The sequence below is a fragment of the Sminthopsis crassicaudata genome, chromosome 3 (assembly GCF_048593235.1).
Source record: "Sminthopsis crassicaudata isolate SCR6 chromosome 3, ASM4859323v1, whole genome shotgun sequence".
Taxonomy (NCBI): domain Eukaryota; kingdom Metazoa; phylum Chordata; class Mammalia; order Dasyuromorphia; family Dasyuridae; genus Sminthopsis; species Sminthopsis crassicaudata.
In genome coordinates, this window is record NC_133619.1 from 416,942,274 (window position 1) to 416,961,648 (window position 19,375).

Sequence of the window (19,375 nt, forward strand, 5' to 3'; positions counted from 1 at the left end):
GAGGTCACTCTAAATAAAACCAGAATTATAGATTGACTGCAAGGTTATCTGATTTTCAACAGTAAACCACTAGCCATCCAAACCAAGAGCTGATTCTTTATCAACTTCTATTGTTTCAAAACCGTGAATCAAACAGAAAGAGCCAAACTCCTGTTTTATTCAGCCCTGGGCTCTCGCGCTTAAAATCGGCCACCTTGTCCTTAACCCAATTTCCCTTTGAAAAAAGTGCAGTTCAGAATGCGGTTTATAATACTGTAGCTCGCCTTAGACTCTGTTCATCTCACACGCACACAGAGTCACGCATACAATATCTATTTCCTTTATATACCTGTGTGTGTGTGTGTGTGTGTGTGTTTTCCCGTCCTAGATTACGAGAAAATGAATCAAATTAGGTTAAACACTTTCCTCACCTTCCCTTTGAACGCTACAAATTGGGTTTCTCCAAGGCAGAGCATTGTAATTGTTTGAGTAATACGAAGAATTAAAAGCTTGAAAACAGAACCTTTCCTCAAACTGAGGCATACTAAGTTTATTTTTACATGCGTGCTGATGCCTCCAAAAGGTATGAGGGGGTTGACAGCTACGAGTTCCCACTTGGAGGGTGGGAGAGCAAAACATCTCCCCGTTCGAATCCAACCGGAGAGGAAGCATTGCAGCTTGCCACCTACCTGTAGACCCAGGGGCTCGGCTTCCCAAATGTCAGAACAGTTAGTGTCCTCCTTCTGTTCTAAAAACAAGTCACCCTTATGACTAAAACAAGTCCCCCGCCAACCTTTCCTCCTAAGCCCATTTCAAGTCTTTCTGGTTGTTTTTAAAGAGCAGAGGGAGAGAGTGCAAACTGCCTGAGCTCCTCCCCCATCTCCTGCTGGTTGGCAAACCTGGTTGCAGCTGCAGCCACTCACGTCTCCGCCTTGGGGAACTGGGGGTAGGGGTGGGGGTGGGGGTGGATTTTTACGTCCGGAGGCCGAGAAGATCGCGGCAGGAGGCGGGTTGAAAAGGAACTCTCCTGGCCCTTGGTTACCAACGCAGGCCTTTAATAGAGGATTGGGGGGAGGAGGGCACAAGGGGAATGTCTAGAACTGCTTTTAGTACTCCTCCTCCTCCTTCTTCCAGTTCTAGTCCTCCTCCTCCACAACTCCCTCCCTCTCCGGACCCATCTGACCTTGAGAGCTGCAGAAGAGGTAGTGAGCCGGGAAGGAAAGCGAAAAGGAAAACGTATTACCTAAACCGAAGCTGAGGTGGGAGAAGGGTGATGCAGATGTTTCTGCCTTTCCCTGGAGGAACGGAAGAGGAGGAGGAGAAAAAGAGGAGGAGGGGGAGGACGAGGAGGAGGAGGAGAGTTAAATAGGAGGAGGCCGGGAGATGCAATCCGAATAAGCAGGGTTTATGCTAGAGCCAGACCTTGGAGTTTGGAGGCAGACCTTGAAACCTTTAACTGCCTGGACTAAGGAGGTGGGCAGAGGGAGGGGGGAAAAGGGAGACTCGGACTGAAAAAAAAATCAGATGAAGCGCAATTGCATCTATGCTCCCCAGCCTGGGTCCTCCACGAATGGTGACAGCAGCATCCGCCGCAGATGGCCGCCCACTCATTTCCTTTGAGGCAGCCTTGGGGAAACTTTGCAGATAGTCACCCTCCCGGTGGGAGCAACTCGTCCCGCAGCTGTCCGCCAGCCTGCAAACGACATGTTTGACTCATATGTGGGGAGCTACGATTCAGAGGAAGAAGTGCTGGCAAAAGAGATCTTTGGGGTCCCCTACTCCTCTGATGTCATTCTCTCTTAGAGGACTCTACAAGGAAAAACTTTAAAAAAATTTTCTCTTCTTTTCTTCCTATCTCTTTGGGGAATTAAGTGTTTGACAGTTGGGTTGGCAGCGCTGGGTACACAGGAGAGACGAAACTGACAAAACAGTCTGAAAATATCAATAGCTTGCATTTACACAGCGCTTATCCCATTTGATTCTCAAAATAAGCCTGTGTGGTAGGTAATATTATTATACCCATTTTACAAATACGGAGGCTGAGGCCAAAGGAGGTAAAGAGATTTACACAGTTGTAAGCATCAGAGAGAGAAATTTGAATTCGGGACTTTCTGACTTCCAGGTTCAGCCATCTATCTATTGCGCCACCTAGCTACAGTAATTGCTATTGTTTTTATATTTAAACGAACATTAAAAAGGGGCTGGATACTTTGTTGCGCAGGTTAGTGCCTTTGGGGAGTTCACCTGCCATATACAGAGCTTTGCAAATCTGAAATCGCTATAAAAATATTATCTGATGTTATTATTGGTGGTGATAGTAGTAATAGCAGCAGTGTTACCTAGGAGAAAGTCTTAAAATTACAGATTATAATCTGGGCACTTCCTGTCATTTCATTTTGGGCACTTGGTTTCTTCTTCTATGAAAGGAGATTAGATTAGGAGAATTCTAAATTCATAAAATACCATACTAAGTCTTAGGAAGCGAAGGGGGAGTCCAAACCACACTACCAACATTTTAATCCAGGTGCTTTCAAGTTTAAGGGGCAAGTAGGTGGTGCAGTGGATAGAACACTGGGCATGGGCAGGAAGATCTGAGTACTTTAAACCTCATCCTAGCTATCTAAACCTGGGCAAGTCACTTAACCCAGTTTGCCTCAGTTTCCTCATCTGTAAAATGAGTTGGAGAAGTATCTTTACCAAGAAACTCACAAGGAGTTATATAACTCAACAACAAAAAAATCAGATTTAAATATCAGTCAAGCTAAAACATACATATCTTTTTCTGAGACTTATAATTTTATCCCCTGGTGTTAGTTCTTCCATGGAGGCATAACATCACTTCATCTATGATTTCAAAACAGGGCAGTGCCTGGCACATAGTAGGTGCTTAATAAATGTTTATTGACTGATTTGTGAGAGGTTAAATGCCAATGGTCACGAAGGGGATAAATCTAAGAAACAGGTGTTGAACTTTTCCTCTATCTACTATGCTACTTAGCCTTCTTAAGGTACTGTAGCACCTGGTTCATATTGCATACAGCTTGGAGCCATCATCTTGATCTGTCATGCCTTTATTCCCAAAACACTAAGTATTATACAAGTCAATGTTATAAGGGACTTTAGAGGTTCTGCAATTTAACTTTCCCTTTTTTCCCAAATCACTGTGAAACAAAGTGAAGTAAGGAAAAGTGAAAAAGAATAACAAAGCTGGACTTTCTATGAGTTCCCTCTTTTTTTCCCTGAGGTAATTAGGATTAAGTGACTTGCCTAGGGTCACATAAGTAGTTGTATAGTGTCTGAGGCTAAATTTGAACTGAGATCCTTCTGATTTCAGGGCTGGTGCTCTATCTACTGCACCAATTTAGGCTTTATATAAAGAAAGCTCCTTAAGAATTAGTCATCCATCACTGTAGTGGGTCCTTTCACTTAAGACCCTTACAGATTGGATGGCTACTTGTTAGGCAGATTGTTAAAAGGAATTGTTCTTCTAGTATGGATTGGAATAGATAGCCTCTAAGATCTTTTCCAGCTTTGAGGTTCTGTGATTCTATGAAATCTCCATCTTACAAAAAGATGTTTCCATTAGCTATGCAATGTTTTTAAGCTCCCATTCCATTTCTCACCTTCCCTTTTTTGTCAAACTTCCCAAAAAAGTAGTCGGCACTTGCTATTTCAATTTTTCTCAACTTTTTGATCAGCATTTATGACTTGATTGGGAACTCTGGAAGTGAAAACTTCTATCAATACAGATCAGCAATTGTTTTTGTAACTTACAATCTTCTAAAGTTGCTTAGTCCTTCTAGTCTTATCACCTTACTGAAGACTCTTACAATGGTCCCCCCATCAACAGCAAATACAATAAGTTTTTCTTAGTCCTCTTCTTTCTTGACAGTGAAATTCAACTGCTTAGACATATACCCAAGGAAGTCAACAACAAAAAGAAATGCCATATGTAGATAAAACACATTTATAGCAGTACCTTTTGTAGTAATTAAAACAAACAAACAAACAAAAACAAATGGAAATGAAAAATCAAAGTTCATTGACTAGGGAATGGCTTAAAAATAATTATGGAAGGTGCATATAATGGAATAGTATTGTCCTTTAAGAAAAAATGAAAATGAGAAGTCCAAAGAAATATAGGATGAATTACGTGAACTAAAATAAAGAAGTAATCAGAACCAGGAAAAAATATACACAATAACTACAACAGTGTGATGGAAAGAACAACACTATTGAAACCTATGTAATACAAAATTATACCACATCTCCCATACTGCTGATCTTTGGAAACCTCAGGCACTGATGTGACAGCTGTTTCCTCTGCAGTAATTACCACAGATGACCACTCTTTCAGGTAACTCTTTTTCAGCTGTGGAAGTTAACTGGCTTTCAGCCATGCTCTTATTTAATTACTGCCTGCCTCCAATCTCAAGGACTAATGGGAAATGGAGTCATCACTCTCTTACAATCATTACAACCTATACTCAAGTTGCATGGCAAAAATGGGATTCTTGTTATTGGGAATTCCTGCTACATTCTCCTTCATTCCATTAAAATACATGTCCCCCCCCCCCCCCCAGGTGCATGTGTATGGTCTATAGGTGCAAATTTTCCCACATTGTCAAATTCTATGAAACATATTTATATACAAAGTATGGACTTAACATAATATAGTGGTAAAAAGTAGATTACACACCTCAGTAGATATATAACAGCATATATAGATATATACTAAGCCGTATCACAGATTAGTGTTCTATACAAAATATACTTTACTTGTGATATCATCTATGTTAAGCATACTTTATTGTCCAGATACAACTTGCCCCAAATAGAGCACATGGCCTTGTGCCAATATGGTTATATGAGTTATATGAGTAGCACTGTTATCCATCATTTAAATATGTCATCTTTCCCACTGGCCAGAGTCCAGATACTTCTGCACTATTTAGCTCCTCATTCTCTGTGAGTGAATAGGTACCCTTAGATATGCTGGCCTATAATACCAAATTTGGGGCTTTGGATGACCAAGGCTGATTATTGTCATCTCCAACTCTTGTGGGATCAGTTTTGTAACTGGTCCCTATTCTCTTGGGACTTTTTGTGCAATTGGAGTATAAGCCACACCTCTTCCCTTTGAGCTGTACAGAAGTCCCTCTCTGCCAGAATAATCTTGGCATCTTAGTTATTAAAAGGCTACCAAGATACATTTTCTTTTCATTAGTTTTCTCTAATCTGATCCTCCTCAAATGAAAATATTTTTTCCTTTCTAAGATTAGAGACTTTATTATTCATTTTTTGTAACATATCTTTACACATATTAGTTTCTCAATAAACATGTTGAATTTAATATTAATATGTTTAAATTTTTTCTTAGGTTGTAGGGACTTGGGGCAGGACTATCATAATATTTATTAAAACTATGTAAGGGAGAATTTAATTTTTTGGAAATAGAGAGAAAGGCCAATTGCCAAAAGAAAAAGTAGATACATATCTGGATGAATTATTCCTGACCAAAATTCTTCTAGTAATTTCCCTTTTCTGAGGAATGTGATTAGTTTCTAATTAAAGTAAATGAACCAGACATGGAACTTTTCTTTTCCTGGTTTCCTGTATCATAGAACTTCTGTTCTACTAGGTTCAATTAAAAACAGTCATTTCTGCCACTTACCTTTGTACACAAGTGGTGTTTTTAATCAATCAGTTGATTGTCAAGCTTTCTGAATTCTTGGTTGAAAAGAATTATAAACTCCGATGCTGTGATGTGTCCAATACTAACCCGAAGATCTGGGTCCTTTTGAGCTCTCATAGAACAAAGCAAGGTTTCGAATCTGAGAACAAAAAGTCTAGGAAATACACTCTCTGGGGCTTAAGGGAGAACTTAAAATCAGTGACTCTTTCTTTGGTAAACTTCCCCAGCCCAACTTAGGGTGGGGAGATAATAAGGTTCTCTGCTGGGAAGTCCAAAGGTTATCCTCTTTAGCAAGCACATTACCAATGAGTCATTTCCTCTGATTCTTAAACATTCTCCTAAAACATTCCTGTTTACTTTAGTGTTTTATGGGCTTTCTTTAGTTTTCTAAAATATTCTTCATTCTCTTTTCAGCCCTATTCCTGATTTTCTGCATCTTAAAATCATGCCTTCTCTCTTGCTCCAATTCTAACTTCACCTTTCAGCCCCCTTTAATGTCTTGGCTTCTCAAATTAAACTGTAAATGCTTTGAGGCTAGGAACTGTTTGTATCCTGTATGCTTACACATATATGTATATAGTAAATATTTAATAAATATATGTTTCCTTTGTCCTTCTTAGTTATTGTTCTACAAGAATACATATGCACACACGTGTGTGTGTGTGTGTTCAAGATAAGTAACACAGTGAATAGAATGCTAGACGTGGACTCAAGAAAAACTGAGTTCAAATCTGGTCTCAGATACTTTCTAGCAAGTCACTTAATTCAGTTTACTTCAGTTTCCTTGCCTGTAAAATGAGCTGGAAAAGAAAACGTTAATCACTCTATTATCTTTGCCAAGAAAATCCCCAAAAGGGGTCAAGAAAAGTGGAACACAATTGAAAATGACTAAATAAATATATGTATGTGTGTATATATGCTCACATATATATGCACATATATACATATATAAATGCATGTTTGTATGTATAGGTATAGTTACATATATAGTTTTTATACCACATTTGTCTCTGGATAACCAAACCTTTTTTTTTTTTTTTTTTTTTTTTTTTTTTTTTTTTAAAGTCAAAGAAGAACAGGCAAAAAAAAAAAAAGGAATAATAATAATCATCATTGCAGTTGCCACATCTGATGATGTATGAAACATTCTATCTCTCTAATTCCTTGCCTTTCTCCCTAGAGGGAAAGTATGTTTCACTGCCTGATCTTCAAAACCAATATTGGTTATTACAGTTACTCACATTTTGACTTCTCCTTAGTGACCTCTTTTCCTTACACTTGTTGTAGTCATGCATATCATTTTGGTTCCTCTTTTTTCACACTACATCAATTCACACAAATTTAACTCAGTAGACATGGCTTGGCTGTGGTTCCAGGAGATGAAGGCTTTTCCTTGCCATTGTGGTTTGCAAAAGTTTCACTTCTATGAGGAAGTATGACTTCTCAATGGGGGAAATAGTCTATTCATTTTTCTTATTGACTCCCCATCCCCATCTCAGCTTCAATTAACTGTTATAGTGGATGGAGTGTTGTTGGGGGAAGGGATTTAAGTTCAAATTTAGACTCAAATACTTACTAGCTATATAATTCTGAGCAAATAATTTAACTCCTGTTTGTCTGTTTCTTCAGTTTTAAAGTGAGGATAATAATACCACCTACCTCCCAGTGTTGCTGAGAGAGTGAAATGACATAATTTTTATAAAGAATCAGCATGGGGACACTAATACTTTGTTGGTAGAGTTGTGAACTGGTCCAACTATTCTGTAGAGCAATATGGAACTATGCCCAAAGGGCTATCAAACTGTGTATAACCTTTGATCCAATAGTGCCTCTACTGGGTCTGTATCCCAGAGAGATCATAAAAAAGGGAAAAGGACCTATGTGTGCAACAATGTTTATGGCAACCCTTTTGTAATGGCAAAAAACTTGAAACTGAGTGGATGCCAATCATTTAAAGAGTGGCTGAATAAGTTATGGTATATGAATGTCATGGAATATTATTGTTTTATAAGAAATGATCAACAGGATGGTTTCAGAGAGGCCTGTAGAGATTCACATGAACTGATGCTGAGTGAAGTTGACGAGGGCAGCCCTGAGACACTCTCTCTCTTGGACTTTGGGGGGAAAGCTTGGGAAACTACCTCAGAAAAGCTCTCCCATGAGAGACCCACCCCAGGTAATCAAGATAAAGTGGTTTCATTCTGTTATCTGGGTGGGACTAGTTAAGTCCAGGACCACTAGTACTTAGCCCGAACTGGAGATTTCTATGCAGTTCTATTGAGTTGGAGATTAGTCCAGGGACACTCATTCAATTGGAAGAGTCTCTATTCTGATTCCAACTCAAACTGCTCCCAGTTCCCACCAAGAGCTATAACAAGCTTCCTTCAGCTCAATTCCTTGTAGAGGACCTAATCATGCCAAGGAACCTCTCTCTCTCTCTCCTTGGCATAGCTGTAACCCTCTGCCCTATGAAAAGACATTCTCTTTCAGCATCATTCCCTCTTTATCTCTCTCACCTAGTTCCTTAACAGGACCTTATTTAACTTTGTCAATATGTCTGCTAGGTCTTTACTTCTCTGTCGGGACCTGCCACTAAGAAAGTTAGCCTGCAAAAGTTGACTTCTCAGTTCTAATAATAAACTTCTTTTGCCAGTTTAACTTTTCAGGTTCTCTTAAATTCATTTACAAAGGACCTTCGTCAACCAAAAGGGGTTCCCACAACTCCCTTCCCTGCACCAAACCTCATCAAAGTAAGTAGAACTAGGAGAACATTGTACACAGCAACAATACAATGATCAATTCTGATGGGCGTGGCTTTTTTCGACAATGAAATGATTCAGGCCAGTTCCAATTGTCTTGTGATGGAGAGCCCAATCTGCATCCAGAGAGAGGACTGTGGGGATTGAGTGTGGATCACAAGGTATTTTTATTGTAGTTTGCTTGTATTTTGTTTTCTTTCTCATTTTTTCCTCTTTTTGATTTGATTTTTCATGATAATTGTGGATATATGCATAGAAGAATTGCATTTGTTTAACATATATTGTATTACCTGCTCTCTAGAGGAGGGGGCAGGGGGAAGGGAGGGAAAAAAATTGGAGTACAAGGTTTTATAAGGGTAGATGTTGAAAATTATCTCTGCCTGACATGGATTATGGTGCCTGACATGAAGGAGGCCTTATATAAATGTTTATTCCCTCCATCCCTGAGGAACGTTGTCAATTCTCATCCTGGTACTTCTGTTTCTGGTCTAGCTTTTCTTTTCTTTTTTTTTATTATTTTAAAAAAATTTTATAATTATAAATTTTTTTTGACAGTATATATGCATGAGTATGGTCTAGCTTTTCCAGAAAGAAGAAAAAGAAACTTTAAAAGGTATCCAATGTTCGAGAGGCTTGGAGAGACTTACATCAACTGATGCTGAGTGAAATGAGCAGAACCAGAAGATCACTGTACACTTCAACAACAATACTGTATGAGGATATATTCTGATGGTAGTGGAAATCTTCAACATAAAGAAGAGCCAACTCACTTCCAGTTGATCAATGATGGACAGAGGTAGCTACACCCAGAGAAGAAACACTGGGAAGTGAATGTAAATTGTTAGCACTAATATCTGTCTGCCCAGGTTACATGTACCTTCGGAATCTAATGCTTATTGTGCAACAAGAAAATGGTATTTACACACATGTATTGTATCTAGGTTATATTGTAACACATGTAAAATGTATGGGATTGCCTATCATCGGGGGGAGGGAGTAGAGGGAGGGGGGGATAATTTGGAAAAATGAATACAAGGGATAATATTATTAAAAAAAAAAATATATATATATATATATATATATATATATATATATAAAAGGTATCCAATGTTCTAATATGACTCAGGTATAGGGTCAGTAGTATATTCCCACATAAAAAAGGAAAGGTTAAGCAATAATCATGCATGATTAGAGCAGAATCCAGTAACAGCATAAAATAATAGATTTGTGGCTAAAAGGGATCTTAGTGGACCTCAAATTTAGTCCTCTTATTTTACAGATAAGGAGACTGAGAGGAAGGAGAACAAGCATTTATTAAGCACCCATTGTGTCTAGTATTTGCTAAGCTCTTTATAAATATTATCTCATTTCACCCTCACAATTGTGAGGTAGGCACTATTCTGATCTGTTTTACAGCTGAGAAAATTGAGACCAACAGAAATTAAGTGGCTTATCTAAGATCATACAGATAATAAAACCAGATTTTAATTCAATTCTTCCTGACATGAAGCCTAGTATTCTATCCACAGTGTTACCAAGCTGCCAAAGCACTAGAACAGTTGACTTAGTCAGCTAGAAAGTATCTGAGGTGGAATTTCAATCCATATCTTCTTATGCTCTACTTACTATATCATATTTTCTTATCACAATTTGTACCATTTGGGAATCTAATGTGCAAATTTGGCTGGGAATAAACAGTTCTACCAACAAGATTTCTAATTGCTCAAGTTAACTTTTCACCTCCTTTGAGCACAATCCAATCAAAGATCAAATCTGATCTTTTTTTTTCCTCTTAAGGGACCATTCTCTCCAATGGCAAAGTTTTCTCTGTCCCAAGCCCTACTCTGCTGCTGCTACTACAACAGCAACCCGAAAGCACTCTGGTAAAGTGTTCTTGTCATAAGTAACACAGGTTTTTAAACACTTTCAGTGTTCACAAAGTTGAGGCTAAATCAAACACAAAAATAGAGGCAAGGCAGACTTCTAGCCCAAGCCTGGTTCTGGGTCCACACAAGAGGGTTGGGCCCCAGACCTACAATTATTGCAAAGTAGGGAGACCTTTCTTGTTTTAGGTTCCCATTTGGAATCACAGCTTCTCTTTCCAAAGGGGCTTCCAAGCAACTTGATAGCCAAAAGCTGCATTACCTTTTACTAACTGTGGCCTTTCCAAGTAATCAGTTTCCTTGGCCTAGCATTCAAGTGTGAGAGGGACATAAATCTTACATAGCCTGAAGCAGATATAGAATACTTGGTTTTCCCAATTTCTTCAAAATTCTGAAGGAGTGGGGAAGAGGATCTTTGCCATGCTTCTCTCAATGCAGGAAAATAAATATAAAGCTAGAAGGGAATCTTTAAAACCATCTACTTCGAAGACCTCATTTCACAAATGAGGAAACTGAGGCTCAGGTAGGCTTTTGAATCTCTTAAGATCATATAGATAATAAACAATGAGACAGAATTTGAATCCAGATTCTCTTAAATCCAAAGCCTATGATACCCCCTAGCTAATCCATTATTTCTTATGGTACAATAGTAATCCATTATATTCATATGCCACAGTTTGTTTAGCCATTTCCCAGTGGATGAAATCTACTTTATTTCCAGTTCTTTTCTAGTGCAAAAAGTGCTGCTATGAATGTAGAATGTGTTGGAACTTTCTGTCCTTTAGAACACCTTGGGTAAACACTTAATTTTCATAATTTGTTTTCTTCTCTTTACTACAAACATGGGCATTGTCTTCTAGATTTTTCTATTATATTCATTTCAATTAGGATCAGTAAAATAACATGTGAGAATATTGAGAATAAAATCAATTTTATGGTATATCATGCAAAATATATTTTAATTTCTCAAATATTTAAAAAAAAACTTTAAGAGAAAATTATCATATTAAAATGTCTAGTTCATGGAATTGCAGTCTTTTTCTATGCCACACCCAATAAATCTCTTCCATACACAGAATTCCCATATCATTCTGGTAAAACTTAGCTCATAGAAAACAGGCCCAGCAAGAGTAGACAAAAACTGGATCTTTTATTTGCTGGTCAGGTTTCCTTTTTTTTTTTTTTTTTTTTTTTAAAGGTGAATTTTTACTTTGGCTGGAGTCATTTTACCATTTAAGTAAAAATTTGATAGAAAAACCTCTCCAGAGATAGTATAAAGGGAACCAGATTTGCAATCTCATGATTTGGTATTGATTCCTTACTTTACCATGAAATATCATTTGTGTTCCCAGGTAAGTCAGTGTTAACTTTCATGTCTTTGTCACTTCATCTATAGAATTAAGTGGTTAGACCAAATGGTCTCTAGAGTCCTTTCTAGTTCTAAGATACCATGGGTTTCATTCCAGTAAAAGTAATGAGTATTATTTAACATGCCTTAAAGTTTACTGAACTATACTAGCTGATTTTTCACCAGAGAAGGTTTTTTTTTTCAAGTTTAAATACAATGCATCTAAATGAGACTTTGGCTTTATTGTGGTAACATTCTTTTTGTAGGAACATTAAGGTTTAAACATGAAAAGTGCTGAAGATTGGAAAGAACTTTTAATTAACAAGTGTTTTACAAAGCTTAAAGTACAACTATTATTATTTATATGCCATTTTTCTCATTGTCTTCCTTTTTTTTAAATCTATCCTTTGTGCCTCCATAATACTTTTTTTAAAATTTTATTTATAAATTTTTGACAGTATATATGCATGAGCAATTTCTTTTTTTAAAACATGCATTCATTTTTCCAAACCATCCCCTCCCTCCCTCTACTCCATCCCCTTGATGACAGTCAATCCCATTCATTTTACATGTGTTACAATATAACCTAGATACAATATATGTGTGTAAATACCATTTTCTTGTTGCACATTAAGTATTAGATTCCGAAGGTATAAGTAACCTGGGTAGATAGACAGTAGTGCTAACAATTTACATTCACTTCCCAGTGTTCCTTCTCTGGATTCAGTTGCTTCTGTCCATCATTGATCAACTGGAAGTGAGTTGGATCTTCTTTATGTTGAAGATTTCCACTTCCATCAGAATACATCCTCATACAACATTGAAGTGTACAGCGATCTTCTGGTTCTATTCATTTCACTCAGCATCAGTTGATGTAAGTCTCTCCAAGCCTCTCTGTATTCCTCCTGTTGGTCATTTCTTACAGAGCAATAATATTCCATAACCTTCATATACCATAATTTACCCAACCATTCTCCAATTGATGGACATCCATTCATCTTCCAGTTTCTAGCTACAACAAAAAGAGCTGCCACAAACATTTTGGCACATACAGGTCCCTTTCCCCTCCTCAGTATTTCTTTGGGATATAAGCCCAATAGCAGCAATGCTGGATCAAAGTGTATGCACAGTTTGATAACTTTTGGGGCATAGTTCCAAATTGCTCTCCAGAATGGCTGGATTCTTTCACAGCTCCACCAAATGTATTAGTGTCCCAGTTTTCCCACATTCCCTCCAACATTCATCATTATTTGTTCCTGTCATCTTAGCCAATGTGACAGGTGTGTAGTGGTATCTCAGAGTTGTCTTAATTTGCATTTCTCTGATCATTAGTGATTTGGAACACTTTTTCATATGAGTGCCTCCATAATACTGATATACAAAATTTTTAATGCCTGAACTGCCTGGATCCTTTGTCCTTAATAATGAGTTTTGGAAAAAAAAAAAAAAGCACAGATTTGAAGGGCAGTGTGGTATAATGGATGGAGAGCTGGTTTTGGATCCAGGAAGATCCCTATTAAAGCCCTACCTCTTACCCCTTAAGAGTACTGAGTCAAGACTTTGTACTGACAAGGATTAGTAGAGGGAGTTTCCTGATAACAATGAAATCATGGGGTCTAGTTGGCAAACGTTATAGAAATAGATAGAGAGCCTGGAGTTAGGAAGACTCATCTTAAATTCAAATCTGGCCTTGGAGCCTTAGTAGCTATATCAACCTGAGCAAGTCACTTAGCCCTATTTACCTCAGTTTCCTTATATGTAAAATAATCTGGGGAAGGAGATACAAACCACTCTACTATCTTTGCCAAGAAAAGTTTCAGGAAGAGTTAGACACAACTAAAATGACTCAAGCAGCATGATTTTTCCTCACCCTTAATTCTTTTTCTTTTTGCTTTGATCTACTGCCAAAATTGCTTCTTTAAATCCTCAGTCTTATAAATGCAGACAACAAGTTGTGTTAATATATGTATACATATATATATATATATATGCTTTCATTTGGCACAAGTTGGGGAAGGGAAAAGGCACATAGTAATATAGTAAAAGGACACATTTCTTTACCAATATCCACTTTAAAATTTTTTAAATAAATAAACAAATAAATACCCTTTCTTCTAATCTCTGTCTGCTTTTCCTATCTTCTATCCTAGGAATAAAGAGACTAAACAACTTGAATGCATTTCCATTTTGAAATAATGTGGACATACATTTCACCTGTCTAGTGGATCTTTGGACATTCAAGGTTTTCAGTGGAAATAGTATAATGAAGTCTGAAGCATGTGCAGACTCCGTCAACTTGCTAAGACGACATCTTCAGGTAAAAGATGTTTAGAAGCAACTATTAGGAGAATCCTGATGATTTGTGAGGAAGTACCTTAGAGGCACTATGTGTAGATCTTCTGTAGCTAGCTGCAGCTAATCTACCACATGTTAGGTATGAGCTTTCTTTTCCATTGGCATTGCCTAAGCCTGAACTATTAGGGTCTGAGTCATCTCTTTTCTTTCTCTCTTTGTTATCAACTTATATGAGGGATTGGAGAGGTGGATCTTTCACTCATGAAGTTCAGTGACTTATCAGTTATAAGTTAATAAGCATTTATTGAGGGCTTACTATGTGCCAAGCACTGTGCTAAGGAATGAAAGAAGAGGACAATTTGGGCCTTTGGGCTTCTTTTTCCCTTTGCAAGCCCAGGGCCCCTAAGAAACAGAATCATTTTCATCCATGTTTTTTCATTCTAGGTGCAGTGTGGAATCCCCAGCCTTGGGATTTTTAAAATTAGGAGAGTGGAGTCATAGAAATTCAGGAGTCAGAATCCAAGCCAGATATTGTAACCAGCACAGCACGGATACTTTGAGAATCCAGGAGGAAGAAATGATTTTTATCTTTATCTTCAGGACCAATCTTCAGCCCCCAGCTCAGTGGAATGACTCATCTGGCATCAATGGCACCTTTGGATGTGAACACTATATAGGAACTAAGCTAAGAGGTCTAATGACCTGTCCCAACTCCAGACAAGGATACTAGAAGGGACAATGATTATACTCCTAAGGCCTTGAGGGAAATGAATGCATATTTGTTTTTGTTGTTTCTGAAGCAAATATTCCTTTTAAAAAACATTAATTGATTTTAAGTGGTTAAATGAAACTGCTCTGCTAGTTACTGGCTACCTAACAACTGGCAGGAGCCCCAGCCAGAGACAAGGGTAAGAAGCAACTCACAAACTCTTCAGAGTACCCAGGTGCTCTGGAGCAGAGAACACCAGAATACTTCTTACAGTAAAATTGGTATTCTACATATGTGTTTCTTCTGTATTTGCACCTGGAATTTTATAAGACATGTATCCTTTATATTATTATGAAAATAATTTTCTTTTTTCTTTTGTTGAGGCAATTGGGGTTAAGTGACTTGCTCAGGGTCACACAGCTAGGAAGTGTTAAGTGTCTGAGGGCAGATTTGAACTCAGGTCCTCCTGACTTCAGGGCTGGTGCTCTATCCACTGTGCCACCTAGCTGCTCCCAAAATAATTTTCTTAATAATTTTCTTAAAGCATAAATCTGACCCATGTTACTCTCTTCTGCAAGAAACCTTAGTTTCTTTCTGACTTCTAAGCTTAATATTCCATCTCCTGTCTCCTTTCTTTTTGTATAGGCTGTCCCATAGACCTGGAATGTACCCCCTCACCTCCATCCCTCAAGATTCCTTTTTTCCTGGAAAGTGATTCAACATTCCTTGATCCTTTTAGTTGTAAGTAATCACCCCACCTCAAATTGTAAGTTTTTTATATTCCTCCTCAAATGAAGGTGATTTCTATTTTTGTCATTTGTTCTTAGTACTTAATACTGTGCCTTGAACACAATAGGCACTTGACATTTGGTTGAATTATACAGCTTGTATTGAGTAATTAACTATCCTCCCCCAGCTATTAAATGTCAGAGGCAAGAATGAATTGTAGAGTTTGTTCTGTTTCAATGATACCAGGCTGCCTCTGAGGTAATAAGAAAGCCACTATGTTCTGGCTAGCAAGAAAACTATAAAGGAGTCTCAGAATGGAGTTCAAGATGAATCTTAGTAAAGCAATCCAGTATTTAAATAGAGTCCATTTTTTTTTCCTAAAGAGAATTATTATCAAGTATTAAAGTACAAATTTTCAGCAGAAGGAATTATATGCATGTTATAATAATGATAGTGATCAAACCACTGACTTCCCCTCAGCTTAGTGAATATTTGCAAATAAAATGCAAACTGGTCTACAGGACACAAGAGTTCTTGGGCTTGTGTGTAGGTAAACCAACCATTGTTGCTAGATTACCTGCAGAGTTCAAATCTAATTCAATAGCACAGATACTATGGAACAAATAATCCATGAAAACTGTAAGGTATATTACCTCTTATTATATTACATTATTATTATTTTAATATCTACAACTTGCTACTTTTATTTATTTTATTTATTTATTTTTTTGAGCACAGGTGAGTTTTATTGAGTTTCTTTCTGAGTCATGATTTTTGGCATCAGAGAACACAACCTATCGATATTTTCTTCCTAGAAAGTATGAAACCTGATTCATTACCAGCTTCTGCTTGGTCTCTTGTCTTCATGGCTATAGGAAAGAGGTTGAAGGGATGGAAGGAAAGAGTAAAAGAGATGGTAAATAGGAGATGAAGAGGACATTCATCCTGAATATTTCACAAGTAATCCCTGTACCCTCCCCTTCCTCTAAATTAGAGACCCAGTCTCCCTTCCCCCACCCCCAACTTCATGCCCTCTCCCATTACAGCCCAGAGTCCATGTGTAAAGTTTCATTTACGCTTCTTCTCCTGTGTACTGGTGAACCAAGAGTCCAGCAGTTTCTTACTGTAGTAGAGCTGCCAGGCATGCACCTGGACAGCTACCACCAGCACCAGGTACATGATGGAGACAGCAGAAATGCCAAAAATGACCTGGTAGGCTTTGTCGTGGAGGTAGAGCTGCTGGGCAGTAGGAAACATCTCCATGGTACCTAGATGAGAGAGGAAATGGAGAAGAGCCCCGTGCTGATCATAGAGCACCAAGTAGCTCATGTTGTTTCAGAGGAATGAGAGCAGGCCAAAGCCAGAGGGCACAATGCTCAGCAGGTAAGGGTATTCCCACTGGTAGGGCATGGCAACCTGATCATAGGACAGGAGCTTCAGATGCCCTACACACATCTGGGCTGCCAACAGAAGCCAAAGGCTTATGTGAATGTAGATCAGCCTCTTAATCTCAGTCTTGAAGGTAACAGTCGTCACTTTTTCTCCTCCTCCTTTTTTCTTTCTTTCAGCTTCATGCTTGGGTGGGAATGAAGCTCATCTGGTAGTGCGAGGCCACGCGCTCCCGGTGCCGATAGTCGCTGCCGTCGGTGCCCGCCGCCCAAGGCCCCGCGCGAGACCTCATCGCCCCAAACCCTAACTGAGGCTCCAAGAGCTAGGATGAGAGCGAGCGTGAGTGCGAGGTTGCCCACCCGCCCCGCCCCCGACAAACGGACTACCTCAGCCGTCTGGCCGAATGAAGCACAACTTGCTACTTTTAGATATACTATTTACACATTACTGTTTTCAAGTCCAAATGTGTTTACATTGTTCTGTGAATAATTGTTTTATCATGAATAGAAAGGATAAATTCTTCTCCTCTTCCTCCTTCTCTTCCTCCTCCTTTCTTCTTCTTCTATGACTTCCATTCTAATCTTTAGTGTTTATGTGCTTTATAACTATAGTGAAGGGTTAATGATGTCAATGATGATGCTGTGGTTGCAAAACTGGATTATTTTAAGGATAAAGATGCACTCAATAGGATTAACAAAATTCAGAAGGGTGGTTGATTTAGAGAAGGAGAGGAAAGGTAATGAAGTTTTTTTGTTTTTGTTTTTTTTTAATGGCTGAATTTGAAATGCTTATAGGATATCCAGCTGAAAATATTCGATAGACACCGGAAAGGATCCTGGGAGAAAGAGGATTGAATACAGGGATACGGAAGTCATCTGAATTGAGTTTATAATTGTCATCTTGATTATATTCACTCGGCCTATCCAAGAGCACTTAATGTCTTTCCAATTATTTAAATCTGACTTTATTTTTGTGGCAAGTGTTTTGTAATTTTGCTCATATAATTCCTGACTTTCCTTTGGTAGATATATTCCCAAATATTTTATACTATTGACCGTTATTTTGAATGGAATTTCTCTTTGTATCTCTTGCTCTTGGATTGTGTTGATAATGTATAAAAATGCTGAGGATTTATGTGGATTTATCTTGTATCCTGCAACTTGGCTAAAGTTCTGAATTATTTCTAATAACTATTTTGGGGTTCTCTAAGTATACCATCATATCATCTGCAAAGAGTGAAGTAGTTATGTTTTTAAGAACACAGCTGGCCTTGGCTTGTATCCATATGAAATACTATTGATTTGTAGGAGCTTAAAAAAATACATCATTTTGAGGGGGAACCTAATTAAAGAAGAAAACCCCTTGGTTTGTTGAGCAGTGACTTCATCAACCCAGGAATATATGGCAATGATTTTAAAAAATATAAATTAATATGGGAACTAAAGTTAGATGTGATTTCTTCAAGTGAGGTATCATTTTTGTTTTTGTTTTTGTGGCACCATAATGCCTAACCCATAGGAAACATTTAAATACTATAGTGTATAAAAAGTTAGAGAAACACAATTTTTGGATAATTAATTATTTTATTAATCATGCTAACAGATAGTTAATAAAAGGGATCAATGACATTTTTTTCAAAAAAATTTCATTTTATATTTTTCTTGTGAAAATAAATAATTTTTTTTTTGCTTAGAAGCAACATATTTGTATTATAAAAAAAGTTATATATAAAATCACCAGGAAAATTTAAAAGTATAACACTTAAAAGTGAAAGACAGATAACAGAAATGTTTTATATTATTTGAGTATGTTGACTTGAATTATATGCATACTAACTAAACCTAAAGCAAACAAAGCCCCACTCCATAAAGAGTTGAATTTTTAGGGATTCTTGAGTTGATAGCAAAAGCTTCCAAAACAAGTTCTCCTTTAAAGAATTGCTCCCCCCTTTTTTTGGTTACTCACTTTCCCTATTTTTCTTGTCCACATGGCCTAGCTAGTTCCTTCTTTTTGTTTTAATATAAAGCTTTTTATTTTCAAAACATATCATAGTTTTCACATTCACCCTTGTAAAATCTTACAGTTCCAAAATTTTTTTCTCTCTCCTTTCCTCCTCACTCCTTCCTTTAGATGTAAAATAATCCATCATATGTTAAACATGTGCAATTATTTTATACATATTTCCACAATTATCATGTTCCACAAGAAAAACCAGATCAAATGTGGCTCTCTTTAACAATGAGATAATATCAAACCAGTTTCAATTGTTCAATCATGAAGAGAACCACCTACAACCCAGAAAAGAGGACTATGGAAACTGAGTATCGTTCACAACATAGCATTTTCATTCTTTTTGTTTTTTGTATGGTTACATTTTACTTTTGCTTCTCTCTCTCTCTCTCTCTCTCTCTCTCTCTCTCTCTCTCTCTCTCTCTCTCTCTCTCTCTCTCTCTCTCTCTCTTTCTCTCTCTCTCTCTCTCTCTCTTTATTTTTACTGGCTTGATTTTTCTTATGCAGTATGATAATTGTATACATATGTATACATATATTGAGATGTTAACACATATTTCTACCATATTTAACATATAT

General features: G+C 37.6%; 1 protein-coding gene and 1 pseudogene across 8 annotated transcripts in view; both read right to left on the reverse strand.

Annotated features, from left to right (window-relative positions):
• Positions 1–5,914, reverse strand: part of INPP1 (inositol polyphosphate-1-phosphatase) — a 56,637-nt gene extending 50,723 nt beyond the window's left edge. For 3 of the 8 annotated variants that reach the window (XM_074302850.1, XM_074302854.1, XM_074302856.1), the window contains exon 1: positions 669–838. The gene's annotated coding sequence lies outside the window, so the exon portion shown is untranslated. Of the gene's footprint in view, positions 1–668; positions 924–1,222; positions 1,536–5,653 lie in introns of those variants that run through there. The other 5 variants (XM_074302855.1, XM_074302853.1, XM_074302852.1 and 2 more) reach the window with 4 other exon arrangements.
• A 10,551-nt stretch (positions 5,915–16,465) lies between these two features.
• Positions 16,466–17,078, reverse strand: LOC141559628 (protein jagunal homolog 1-like; annotated as a pseudogene).
• Positions 17,079–19,375: the final 2,297 nt, after the last annotated feature.